The sequence below is a fragment of the Tachypleus tridentatus genome, chromosome 8 (assembly GCF_004210375.1).
Source record: "Tachypleus tridentatus isolate NWPU-2018 chromosome 8, ASM421037v1, whole genome shotgun sequence".
In the NCBI taxonomy this organism is placed as follows: Eukaryota; Metazoa; Arthropoda; class Merostomata; order Xiphosura; family Limulidae; genus Tachypleus; species Tachypleus tridentatus.
The window spans coordinates 130,251,326-130,263,659 of NC_134832.1; the positions used below are offsets into that span (position 1 = coordinate 130,251,326).

At 34.0% G+C, this 12,334-nt stretch overlaps 1 protein-coding gene across 1 annotated transcript in view; it reads right to left on the reverse strand.

Moving 5' to 3' along the window:
* The window catches only part of LOC143223485 (protein still life, isoform SIF type 1-like), a 422,725-nt gene extending 415,844 nt beyond the window's left edge, over positions 1-6,881 (reverse strand). The window contains exon 1 of the mRNA XM_076451534.1: positions 6,670-6,881. The gene's annotated coding sequence lies outside the window, so the exon portion shown is untranslated. The remainder of the gene's footprint in view (positions 1-6,669) is intronic.
* Between the last annotated feature and the right edge of the window lie 5,453 nt (positions 6,882-12,334).

Here is a 12,334-nt window from a genome sequence, read left to right on the forward strand (position 1 = left end):
GTAAAGTGTGACATAATGTAGGCCTAACATCTATGTAAAAACGGCTGGTTTTAGTTGAGAAAATTTTTATGCAAAAGAGCGAACAACTTTTCGACCTTCTTCGGTCATTGTCAAATTTACAAAGAAAGAATGAGGTAACTGACCGACAGTTGACCATATGTTTGAAGGTGGTTGTGTAATTGAGTGTAGGAATGTAGAGGGCGTGCTAAGATGTTTGATTATATTTATTAATATAGGTATAAAGGTGTTCCTTTGTATTGGTTCATTTTGGGCTTGAGTTGTTGTATAAGTAAGGCTTCTTTAATTTTGCGTTTGTTTATGTTTGTTTCTTTATTTAGTATTTGAGTGTTTTCTGTGGTTATGTTGTGTTTATTTGCTTTGCAGAGTTCGAAAACGTGTGAAGATGACTTTTTGTGTTATTTAAATCTGGTTTCCATTTTTATACTTGTTTCTCCAATATAGAAGTCGTGGCAGTTATCACATTGTATTTTGTAAATAATGTTGGTGTGGTGTTTGTCAGTGTAGTTTTTACACAGTATAGACCTTAGTTTCGTGTCTGGTTTTTGAATAAATTTGGTATTAACTGGAATGCCATATTTTATCACTAGTTTTTGCCAATTGTTGGTTATTTTTCTGCTGATGTCGGGAATATATGGTATGCAGCAGTATATGGTTTCGTGATTTTTTAATTCGTGGGATATATTTACTTTTGTTAGTTGATTTTGCTTTTTTGTCTAGATGTGTGCGTATAATGTTTTTTACGTTTTCTGGAGGAAACTTATTAATGTTGATGAAGTATTGTTTTATTTTGTCTACTTCATCGTTAATTTTATCTGGTGAACATAGTTTTATGGCTGTGTTTATTTGGTTTCTTTGTATGTTGAGTTTTTGTTTTGTTTCACGTGCTGAGTCCCAAGGAATGTATTGTCCAGTATGGGTGATTTTTCGGTGGATTTTTGTTTTAAATTGTGTATCGGTTCTTGAAATTTTGAGGTTAAGAAATGATATTTGATTGCTTTCTTCCTGTTCACATGTGAAGTTGATGTTGGGATGTATAGAGTTAATGTGATTGAAAAAAATTAAGTGTGTGTTCTGTAGATGTGAATACCGCAATCGTGTCTCTACATATCTGTACCAGTATAGTGGTGGATGTAATGCTGTGTTAATTGCTTGTGTTTCAACTTGTGTCATAAAAATATTGGCTAGAACTGGTAATACTGGGTTGCCCATGCTTAGGCCATTTATTTGTGTATAGTTGTGGTTGTTGAACATGAAGTTTGTCTTTATCGTGGTGAATTTTATGAGGGTTGCTAACTGGTTGCTGGGAATGTTTTTTGATGGGTTAGGGTCTCGGATGTAGAGTTCCAAGGCTATCTTGTAGGCTTCAGCAGTTGGGACTTCTGTAAAGAGGAATGTAACATCGAAACTGGCCATTAAGTTTCGATTAAGTTGATTAAGATTAGACTTGAAATTAAAAGAGTCTTTGATGAATAAGCTGGCTGATGTTACATATTTGAAGAATGCCCATGCTATGTATTTACCAAGATTGTAATTAAATGATTCATATGTGCACATTATTGGTCGTAATGGACAATCTGGTTTATGAGGTTTGGGAATGCCGTATATTTGTGGTGTGCGTGAGTCGGTTTTACGTAGGTAGGAATAAAGTGTTTGTGAAATTGTGTTGACGTTTTTCATTTTTAGTAGTATTTTGTTTAGTTGCGTTTCGTGTGTCTTTGTTGGATTTGTATGTATTGGTTTAAATTTGTTTGTGTCTGATAGAATGTTCTTCATTTTTTGGATGTATTCAATCGTGTTCATTATGATTATAGCGTTTCGTTTACCTGCTTTTAGAATTTTTTATGTTTTTGTCTTGTTTTAGGTTTTTTAATGGAATTAATATATCTTTTAATAAGATTGTTTTTTATCTTTCTGTTTTGTGAGATTATGTTGACGGAATATTTTTTAAAAAAATCGTTTAAGATGTTATTTTTAGGTGTTTCTGGAAAATATACATTTTTATTTTTTTCTGGGAAGTTTGGCTGTTGGATGTCAATAAAATTGTCGAAGTTGTCTTCTTTATGTTGGTGTTTCCGGTTGTTTTCTTGTTTTTGTTTTCTGTGGAAAGTATCACAAGTCTCCTGGCTATGTCTTCTAAACATGTTTTAATTTTTTAGATTGGGATGTACCTAAGTGGTATTGCGAAGTTGAGTCCTTTGTTAAGTAGATGTATCTCGTGTGTGTTTAATTCTCGGTCGGATCTGTTAATTATGAGGTTAGTCAACGGTTTGTCATGTTGGTATCTTTTCTGTTGTTTGCATCTTAGTTTTTCTAGTTTTTTGTTGTAGCAGATCGTTTTGTCCCTGTCATTCCTAGTGTTGATTTAGTTTATGTTTCGTTGTATAAGTCCATAAATCTCTAGTTTTCGAACACTGCAAATCAAATAAACCATAGAAAACACCCAAATACTAAATAAAGAAACAAACATAAACAAACGCAAAATTGAAGAAGCCTTACTTATACAACAACTCAAGCCCAAAATAAAGCAATACAAAGGAACATAAATATAATCAAACATCTAAGCACTCCCTCTACATTCCTACACTCACCTTCAAACATGTGGTCAGATATCGGTCAGTTACCTCTTTCTTTCTTTGTGAACCTGACGATGACCGAAGAAGGTCGAAACGTTGTTCGCTCCTCTGCATAAAAAAATTTTTCAACCCAAACCAGCCGTTTTTACATATATATTTTTCTCTACAAGTGGGTTTTCTCGTCATCACTGATTATAGGCCTAACATTGTCATGCGTTTGTTTTTGCTCTAGACAAAAAATCCTTTAAAATTATTTAACATTTACTGACTTAGCGTTTGATTGCTTATCACGGTCAACTATTAGTTTATGCGTAAAAAACCCAACGAGAAAAAGAAAAACTGTGTAGGAAGACACTTCTATCCTAACAGTTTCAATATAGGTAGATTTCAGAACAACTAAGTTACGGGAAGTAATAATATTTGAAAACTATTAGGTAATGGAGATATAAAATACACATTCTAAAGTTAATGAGTAACTAACTGATTGATTTCTGGACCTCTACAACGGGATTGAAACGTCTACACGTTTTATTGTTATAGTAATTGCTTGGGGGGTAATTTTGTTTTTAAAGTTATACAATAAAACAAAAAAAATCTAATTACTTGTATATAAAATGTATTCGGCTTCACTTACACTAGTCATAATTGTTATTGTTATTTTGAATTAAGCACAAAACTACACAATGGGCTATCTGTACTCTGCCTACCACGGGCATCGAAACCCGGTTTTTAGCGTTGTAAGCCCGCAGATACACCGCTGAGCCACTGGGGGCGCTAGTCAGAACCTGTGTCAAATAAAAAGAAATATTCTTGATGTGAACGATTTTTTTCAGCGATGTTAGAACTAAATTAAAACTACCTGTTTGTTTCTGTTTCACGAATGTTTTCGAGTGCTGAATTAATTATATAGCATGTTATGCATATATTTAAATATTTAAACAACAGAGAAAACTACATTTGTAGTGACAGAAAATGAGTACAATAATAATAATAATTTTAATATATTCAAATCATTGTCTATTAAAAACTACTCACGATAACAAACTGACGACGTGAGAAGTTTACATGTGAAAGAACATATTCACATACTCGGTTTCTCGTGAATAGATAATACGCAATTCAATATCAATCATGTAGCGGTGGACACCTAAGTTCTTTACTTTTTGTTAGATATGTAAAAACAGAATTATTCAAATGAATGCAACGTTTGTTTAGTGAAACGAGCCGTATATCCGGAATGTCACGGTGTGTATGAAGTTGTAACAGTATACCGTTACAGCAGTAACTTACTCGTTGTTACACACTTTATAAACAGCCCAGCTGTTACAAATAGTTGAGCGTGTACATAAATTCTGGTAAAGCAACTTATGGTTTAATCTTATAATATCAGTTCCAATTTTCTACTAACTTGTTATACTTATGTATATATATAAGCAATTTAAGAATAAGTCACTCAAGCTTAATTTGTTATTATTACCATTTACGTTAACATTGAAGTTGCATAGACAACGAAAACACGTTTCTCCAAATGCTTAGCCCGGCATGGCCAGGTGGGTTAAGGCGTTCCATTCGTAATCTGAGGGTCACGGGTTTGAATCCACGTCACACCAAACATGCTCGCCCTTTCAGCTGTGGGGGCGTTATAATATGACGGTCAATCCCACTATTCGTTGGTAAAAAGTAGTCCAAGAGTTGGCGGTGGGTGGTGATGACCAGCTGCTTTCCCTCTAGTCTTACACTACTAAATTAGGGACGGCTAGCGCAGATAGCCCTCGAGTAGCTTTGCGCGAAATTCAAAAAACAAACAAACAATCTTCAAATACTTTATTGTCAAGTAGTTCAGTTTACGTAACACATTTGATACTGAACAGGTCAACTCATCATATATTTATTTTAGTGTTAACGTGTTTGAAGTTAGAGTAGAAACGTTAATATAATAAAATCAGAATTTCGAAAAAGTCGAGACAAGATCTTTCTCTTATAAGTACAACAAGAACACGATCTTCATCAGGAATATGAAATACCTGCTTTGATAATCTTCTTTGTAAGTCTGAAAATGTCTGGTTGATACAATTGCTTCAAGAGAGAGAAAAAGTGTTTAATGACGTAATTGTATTTATAAACTAAGGACTGCCCAACGCATTGTTTTCATCTGTAAAGTAGCAATCCATAAAGCGTAAAAGTTTATCCTAGAGCACAAAAGATTTTTTTTAAAATTATAAAAACATGTTAAAAGGGAACAAACAGTCATTTGTTGGTAAATTTTCAAATAGCGGTAGTCTCTAGTTGAATGAAGTTGTTTTATATATTATTTACTTATTTTTTAAAGTATCAAATATTAGGCTTAGCTTTTCATAGAATGTAGTGACAAATTTAAGATTAATTTGTTACTGCCTTCTGGATCTGGAATGACCTGATGGAGATAATTCGTACTATCTCAGCATTTTGTACTGAAATTTATTGAAGATGGGTGAATCACCTCAGTGAACAGATGGAATTATTGTGATAAATAACAAAGAATATGGTACTGCATACAGAAAAATATTAGTACAGTAATATATTACCCAAAATCATGTTTAATTAAACTGTCTCACTCATAATCTATCTCAGAGCACAATAATTTGTATTTCTTTATGTGCAAAAAGTTGTTTGTAATACACCTCAGGATGTTTTATAGCTACAAAGAATAAATAACGAAACGTTTTTAAAGATAAATAGCTAGTCATATGATATCTTGCAAACTTAAATTCAATAAAAGTGTGCGTTACGTTATCTGTAAGCAGTAAAATGTCTTCTAAACTGTGCGGGTTATCTACAGAAAAAAAAATAAAATGTTTTTATTGATTTGAATGCCGTGCAAATGTATACTCATAAAATTTACAAATTTCGAAAGTAAAAGTCAGTATGTATGAAAGTAAGAATTAGCGAATACCGTTATTCAGTACTCGTATGCTCTTAAACAGTGCATAAAACCGCCAAATTGTAAACATAGACATTCATTATGATTGATTCAACGAATGTTCTCAGCGTCGAAATTGTATGACGACATAACTTTACAGCCAACTGAATGTGATTAGCATTTACACTTAGAAATTTTGTCTCAAAAATTATGACACAGGACTCAGAGATTTAGTATTGAATGTTGATAAATCTGGTTTTAACGGTTTATATGTGAGAACCATGCGCGTTTGTTTATAACAACGTCACCATAACTGTTTGCTTTTATCTTTACACTTACGAAGAAAATTTGAGATTTCTGAGGTTAAGGTCGAATTAATACGTTAAAGTTTAATGATTTTCTATCAGAATAAAAAAAAATTAATTCCTCTAAATCGCCAAACGACTCTACAGCCAAATCAAACCAGATGGAAGCAGATTCTCGCACTTATAAATATGAATTTGTAAACATAACAATAAAAGTTTGAACTTATTATATTATATTTAATTTTTGTTTCTTATTAAGTAGAACGCTACACAATGGGCTACCTGTGCTGTGCCCATCACGGGTATCAACTGTTATATTAATGTATTCTAAAGACTGGTGGTATGGGAATTAAAACTTTAATTAAAATAAAGCACAGAACAATGTATCTATCGTCTTAGGTCATCTTCAGGTTAACCAGCCGTCTTTAGAATACACTTTACATCAAGTGAGTTTCTCTTCATCATGAAAGACTGTTATAAGCCTTTGAGCTTACCACTGTTTATATATACATAAAAGAAATATTCAGTTAACTTAATTTCACAGAAATAAATTTTCTAACATTCGGTTTTTACCTTGTTTGAAGCGAAAATGTGTTTTTTTTTTCGTGCCATTAAGTTTATAAATTATTTATTTACAGAGAAAAAATATTTTGGATAATTAATATGATTTTTCAATAAAACTTTATATTGAGAATAGTTTTTCAAATGTCCATTTTTCAGGTAAAATAAAATATTTGTGAAATTCGATTATTTCAAATGTACATGAATGAGGCCAAGAAAGCTAATGAGAGTTAGCAAAAGAGAAAAGCAATATAAAGCTTTATATTATAAGTGTGCTTTGCAAAATTTTGTACATAGAAGATACACTTACCTCAGCTGAAGCTTGGTACAGTTGGTCAGTTCGTTCAAGAATCTCAGTTTAAAATAATAACAAGAAAGAATATAGCATTCTAAAGGAACGTTCTTCCACAGCAGTTAATGAATGTGGCTCTGTGAAGGCTACAGATTAATACATAGGAAACTACTGAAATGTCACTTGAAAGAGCTAAACTGATTGCGCATAGAAAGGAGGCCACTACTGCACTCGTCTCAGCATCCGCAGCTTTAAGAGTGCATGTGAAGACCAGGCCACGAGCTGTGCCTGATGTGTTTTCAAGAAGGAGAAGAGAACATCCGAACAGCCGTTACCATGACAACGTGGTTACCATAGCGAACTCTTTGCTCTTTCTCAATCAATAGAACTGTTACCACTGGGCAAACATGGTTTCTCTCTTTCCCGGGTGACTGAGTCAGTTCCACAGTACCCGTGCGCCGCATATATATATATATGATTTTTTCTTTTATCGTAGATAGGGCATGATATTTAAAGCATATCTTCACCCCAGCCCAAAGTATCACACATCACTTTGTAAGTAGAGAATAGTTGGTAAAAATTATAATAAATATCTTTATTTTTCACATTTCTTATTAAACAAACTCCCACTATAACCAAATCGATCTCTTGTCGTGGATTGTGTCTTTGATTTTTTCGTTACATGTCTAGTCTTGTTCAGCTCGTTAAAACTACTCGTGTTTGTCATTACTTAAAGCAAGCCTGTTCACATAATAAAAAAACTTTGCAATACTGCATGCGGTAAAATTCTATTTTACTCTGATATCTTTATCTGATCTGCGTTCAAAGTTTAACGTATGAAAACATATGTGCGTTTGTGTATAACGCTTAACTCACTCATGTACCAACAAAAGTTGACAGTTACGAAAGCGTACGAGTCATCTATATTTCTATAAAAAGTTATTCCCACTATAACCTATTCATGTGTACATTTCTCTATACTTTATTATTTATGTAAACGCAGAAATATTTCTAGTAAATATTTCATTCTGTTAATTTGGTTGCTGTTAAGAGCAAAGCTATACATGAGTTATCTGTGCTCTGCCCACCACAAGTATCGATGTATTGCTGAACCTCTAGTGGTGGTGAGAAAAAGATCACTTTTTAAAATTCGTAGTTTTTTAATTCATTAAGATATATGAAGGTAGATGGTGCTACTTATGTATATGTATTTTATATACACTACAGGCCAAAGTCTTAAGGCCAATGAACATAAAGAAAAAATTTGCATTTTGCGTTATTAGACTCAATCACTTATTTGAGTAGAGCTTCGAAAGATGAAAATAAGAAAAGGGAAAATAAAAAAACTACTTTTAGCATTTAATAGGGAAAATGTGAACACTATAAAATTAGCATAAATTATAGCTGGTCAAAAGTTTAAGACCCTACTGAAAAGAAGCGAGCGTTTATAGGTAAACACGTAACGAAATTTAGTCATTTGTGTTCAAGCGTTAGCGTTGTCAACATCTCCCACTGACATCTCCTGTGTTACACTGGGTAAAAACATGGCAAAGGCTAAAAAGTTGACACAGTTTGAACGTGACAAAATTGTCGAGCTATAAAACCAAGGTCTCTCTCCACGAACCATTGCTGGTGAGATTAGGCGTTGTAAAACTGCTGTTGCAAATTTCTTAAAAGACCCTAAGGGATACGGAATGAGAATTTCAAGCAGTCGGCCCAAGAAAATTTCGTCAGCGTTGAGCAGGAGGATTCGACGTGTTTTCCGGCAAGACACCAGCCGATCGTTGAATCTGATTAAGGCCCTTACGGACGCAGAATGCAGCTCAAGAACAATAAGACGGCGTCTACGAGAGAAAGGCTTTAAAAACTGTAAATGTCTTCAAAGGCCACGCCTCCTTCCACACCACGATACAGCTCGGTTTAACTTTGCTGAGAAGCACCAAACATCGGACGTAGAAAAGTGGACGAAGGTTTTGTTCTCTTATGGGAAAAAAATTATCCTGGAATGTCCAGATGGCTTTCAACGTTACTGACACTATAAGGATACCCCACCGGAGACATTGTTTACACGAAACAGAGGAGGAGGTTCCATCATGATCTGGGGTACTTTCTTCTTTCATGGAATAATGGAGCTTCAGGTAAAACAGGGGCGTCAAACAGCAGCTGGCTACATTGGCATGTTAGAGAGAGCATCCTTATTAACTGAAGGCCCTCGCTTGTGTGAAAATGACTGGATCTTTCAGCAGGACAATGCTGCAATTCACAATGCCCGCAGGACAAAGGACTTTTTCATGGCGAATGACGTGATTCTTTTGGACCATCCAGCGTGTTTGCCCGAACTGAACTCCATTGAAAATATTTAGAGGTGGATGGCAAGGGAAGTCTATAGAAGTGGACGTCAATTTCAAACAGTACATAATCTTCGTGAAGCCATCTTCACCACTTGGAATAACATTCCAGTCAGCCTTCTGCAAATGCTTATATCGACCATGTCAGAGCGAATGTTTGCAATTATTCGCAATGACGGCCGTGCAACTCACAACTGAGACCTCTTGTTGGGCATTTCCTACCCTGTTTAGGAATTCTTTTTGGTATTGTCTTAAACTTTTGACCAGCTAGTATTTAGGCTAATTTCATAGTGTTCACATTTTCCCTATTAAATACTAAAAAAGGTTTTATTTTTATTTTCCCTTTTTATATTTTTATCTTTCGAGGCTTTACTCAAATAAGTGGTTGAGTCTAACAACGCAAAATGCATGTTTTTTTCTTCATGTTCATTGGCCTTAAGATTTTGGCCAGCGATGTATATAAAAATATGCCATGAAACTTTACCGTGCTTTTCAAATAAAAATTTATTACACGTGTATATTACCACGCTGCCAGTATAATTTTCCTACTTCCAATGTTGTGTTCTTTGTATAATTTCATTTATCAGCATACTTAGATTAAGAAATTAACCAAATCAATTTCCATCAAATTAATCTACTAACTTCAAATTAAGAAACATTATCATATTAAATAAAAAAACCAATTGTATGTGACTTTTGTAAATCACTGAGGATTGGTTTTCTCACTTACTTCGTGTGTGTTGGACTATGGAAGGGTTAAAAGATGATTAGTTTCAGTAAGTGAACTTAAAGTAATTGGGCATTAAGAGGTAAAATGCTTTAACTAGTGATTATCTATTTATCTACGAATTTATGTGTAATTTCCAACTCGCCATTCAGCAATCCATATTAATTTAATTATGTGAATAATATTATGGCTTTGCGCATAAGTTATTACTTGTTATTACAGTTTTATCTTCTCTTCAAAGGTAACACTGAAAATATGATCTGTGACGCAGAAGCCCAGTGCATTCTCTAAATCATCACACCTTCTGCTGTTGGCTGCAGTCTCACCTATTTAAGGTTCATCAGCATACTCAGAGCAAGCAAACCAAAGAAATACAGCTAGGCCTTTTATAATGGTAATATCCATGATATGTGGACTGTAGTCTTGCCCATTCAAGACTGACCAACATAGTTTGAGTAAGCAAACCAAAGAAATACAGCTAAGCCTCTTATAATGGTAATATCTATTATATGTGGACTGCAGCCTTGCCCATTCAAGATCCATACATATCATCGTTATAAACCTTGTTGTATTTCTTTATAGCCACAAAACAGTGGGAATATGAAGAAGAAATAATCGTGAATGACACTACAACCCTACATCTAAAATGAAATAAAATATTCACTGTCCACTATTACCATATTTAGTTTCTTCTTCTAATTACCAGTTATGGACAATCACCACTTTCATCTTAACACATTTCTTGGTTAAAGAGAGGGCGTAACTCTCTGCTGACCCACCAACCGTTTGGGTGAAATGAAATTAGGTCTTAAAACAATTCTTTGGTGTGCTTGTCTGGGCTACTGAGACGAGACCTCAATGGGCGAGGCTAGAGCCTACAGCAGAAGGTATGGCAGGGAGTGCATTGGACCTCTGCGTCACAGATTATATTTTCTATTTAATATTTGATGAAAAGAAGAGAAATCTGTAATACAGCTATCTGCCTAGTTTGTTCACAAGTTACTGCTCACATTGCATGAACAATTAACGCTGTACAGTTCACATCATATATTTTAATGCGTACATAATACATATTATTTAAATGTTACTGCTCACACTACGTGAGTTATCAACACTACATAGTTTAAACCATATATTTTAATACTTGGATATTTAACACCGTATAATTTGCATCATATATTTTAGTACTTACATAACACGTGAGTTATCAACACCATACAGTTTACACCATGTATTTTAATGCTCAGATAATTAACACTACATTGTTCATATCACATATCTTGGTACTTAATTATCATCTATTGTTTAAATGTTACGGCTCTAATTAAGTGGATTATTCATACCACATGTTTATATTAGTTAATGTTTAAGTAGCACATGTGGCTTAGATGTTATTTTTCACACTCTTTTAGTTTGATCACGCATTTCATTTGTTATTAACGTCATTACGATTAGTCACAGATGCAGACTGCACCAGGTATAACGTTCATGTGTTACTGTCTTAGGCTGTGTACGTTCAATACACGTTATTTCCTATATCACATAAACTGCCCACTTGCCACTGTTTCTATCACATAGGTTATTTACCTTTTGTTCTCACATAACACAGTTTGTTTATCATTGATCCTATCTTCGTACTCTCCGCTCGTTCCTTCACGTATCAAGTAAACCATTCATAAATTTTACTTACATAACTTAGACATTGTTAGACGCGCTAGACAATTTGTTCACAACTTGCTACTTACATGACGTAAACCATTATAAGTTTTACTTATATAACCTAGACTATAACCTAGACTGTACATTGTTGGTTGTGTCACGTAGCTTCTCCACATGGTAGTACTGCACGACGTAGATAATTCGTAAGTTTTACTTATATAACCTAGACTGTACATTGTTGGTTGTGTCACGTAGCTTCTCCACATGGTAGTACTGCACGACGTAGATAATTCGTAAGTTTTACTTATATAATCTAGACTGTATATTGTTGGTTTCGCCACATATTAGTTCTTGTATTCTTATATTTTTTTACATTCTGCTGACGTAACACAATTGAAATGTAACCCATATTTATAATACTAAACATATGAAAGGCAAAACTGGTGAGTCGTCACTCTGTTCAGCTAAAATAAGATATCTTATGATCTGTCAGGAAATACAACGATTGGTCGTTCAGTTAACTTTTGTATAGTGGCCGTATAAAGTCTTGCCTCCTTTGTCTCTTTGAAGTAAATAAAAGGTTTTAAAGTGTCCAAATTACTGATGAACTATGATAAGACGTAAAAAAAAAAGCATTTGTATTTTGAAAATTCCATTTTTGTGGAGGACAATTTGACGAATGCAAACCAGCCAATTACAGTAAGCTATTGTGAATTAAATAATGTCTCTCAAAGAATCTTTAGAAAAATGTGAAAATTATTCCAAATCAACAATAAAGTTCATGATGACGAGAAACCCAAATGAAGCAAAAATGTATTCTAAAGATGGCTGTTATGGATATGAAAACTTTAATTGAAATAAACTATACAACAACGTTTCAAATTCCTTAGGTAACCTGAAGATGACCTAAGAAGGTCGAAACGCTGTTCTGTACTTTAACTCACACGCC